Consider the following 2153-nt stretch of genomic DNA (forward strand, 5'->3'; position numbering starts at 1 on the left):
GGTGCAACGCTACCACTCCACGGTCGAGAGACGTGCGTCGCTGTGGTGTGTAGTTTCCATTTTCGAGAGGTGCACACCAGGCGTTCTACGGCGTAGACGCAGAGGCGTCTGAAGCCATCGCACAACCATACAACGGCCTTTAGGGTGACAATCTAAGCCTCTCGGGCAAAAAGCTTCAGTGGACACGTAAATTGACGGTGTGTAATTGCCCTGAAGGATTACATCGGACCCCATTCTGTGGCTTCAGGGCGCTCTCCGTCAGCCACTTAGATAAGAAATTTTGGGAAAATGGGCTCCAGGTTGAAATATACTGATGTTTGCTTTTAATTAGTCACTTGAGAGAAATTGAATTTCTTTGCAGATGTGGGAGCGGAGACTCGGTCGGAAGCGCCACTGGAACCAGAACCACAGAGCAAGACAGAGGGTGAGCACACTCACGCACACACACACACACACACACACTCACACACACACACACACGCTCACACGCACACATGCACAGACGCACGCACACTCACACACACACACACTCAGAAGCCAATTTTTCAATTTCCTTGTGGAAGTCATCCCAAAAGTATTAATAAAGAGAAATCTAAGCACACATGCACAGACGCATGCATGCACATACACTCACACACAGAAAAACACACACACATACTACACAAAAACATACACACACACGCACACACTCACTCGCACGCACAGACACTCTCACTTGCGCACACATGCACAGACACATGCACTCGCGCACACCGTCACAAGCACACACACACACACACACAGAAAGACACACACACATACTACACAAAAACATACACACAAACTTGCGCACACATGCACAGACACACGCACACGTGCAGGCGCACATGCTTGCATGCACGCAGGCACATACTACACATAAACATACGCACACACGCTTGGACACACACATGCACACACACGCAGGTTAACATGCTTGCATGCATGTATGCGCATGCACACATGCACACACAGAAACATCATAACATAATAATACTCAGAAAACATACACACGCACGCACTCACTTTCACACACACACAGGCGCACACGCTTGCATGCACGCAGGCACATGCACACACACAAAATCACACACACACATACATATAAATAAATAATTGGCCATGTAGCGTATACTAGATGCTGAAAGCCTCTATAACCCAGATGCAGTGGTGAGCAGCACCACCTAGTGGCCGGTGGAGAGATGACAGCGTTACCTCAGACCAGGTTCATGAATCCTAGTTCATGATTCCGGGAGCCAGTAGTGTCCCGGAAGTTAGGCAATGTCATTGGTCTGTGAGATGTCAGCGGTGAAGCTGTACGTGAGTGTTGAGTCAAAAGCTGATTGGCCCGTACGGGGATCGAACCCGCGACCTTGGCGTTATTAGCACCACGCTCTAACCAACTGAGCTAACCGGCCACGTGAGGTGCTGAATGTACACACAAACAAAGACGCACACGCACGCACACACACACACACACAAATGCAAATACACACATGCATTTACAAATGCAAATATACACACATATACACATTCAAATACAAACACATATGTACATACACACACAAACGTACAAATACACACACACATACAAATAAACACACATGCAAATACACACACACACACACACACTAACACACACATATAAACACACCCAAATACACGCACACACACACAAACAAGCTCTAACCAACTGAGCTAACCGGCCATGTGGGGGTGCTGTCTAGTTCCTGGATAAAGAGGGTTGTGGGTCAGCCCGTTACACACAGTGGTTACACTACTTAAACAGCTGTTTTGTGTGTGTTTGTCTCTGTTTGGGTATTTATTGTTGTGTATTTTCATTTTCTAATTTCCTTAAATAAAGTAAATAAAACGTGTTTCCTGTTTCCTGTTGCAGTGGCGGAGGAGCGGCCGCCAGAGGAGAGCGGGGGTGAGTCCGACACACAACACACACACACACACACACACACACACACACACACATATACACACACACATACACACACACACAGATATACACACACACATACACACACATACAGATATACACACACACATGAAAAAAACATTTGGTCACCGAACTAATGTCTGAGACACCTTTCCGTCACACACACACACACACACACACACATACA

The 2153-nt window shown here is 47.0% G+C and overlaps 1 non-coding gene across 1 annotated transcript; it reads right to left on the minus strand.

Moving 5' to 3' along the window:
• Positions 1–1362: 1362 nt before the first annotated feature.
• trnai-aau lies at positions 1363–1436 on the minus strand. The gene has a single exon. It is a non-coding gene; the product is annotated as a tRNA-Ile (tRNA).
• Between the last annotated feature and the right edge of the window lie 717 nt (positions 1437–2153).

This window comes from Etheostoma cragini, unplaced genomic scaffold (assembly GCF_013103735.1).
Source record: "Etheostoma cragini isolate CJK2018 unplaced genomic scaffold, CSU_Ecrag_1.0 ScbMSFa_2903, whole genome shotgun sequence".
NCBI classification, from domain to species: Eukaryota; Metazoa; Chordata; class Actinopteri; order Perciformes; family Percidae; genus Etheostoma; species Etheostoma cragini.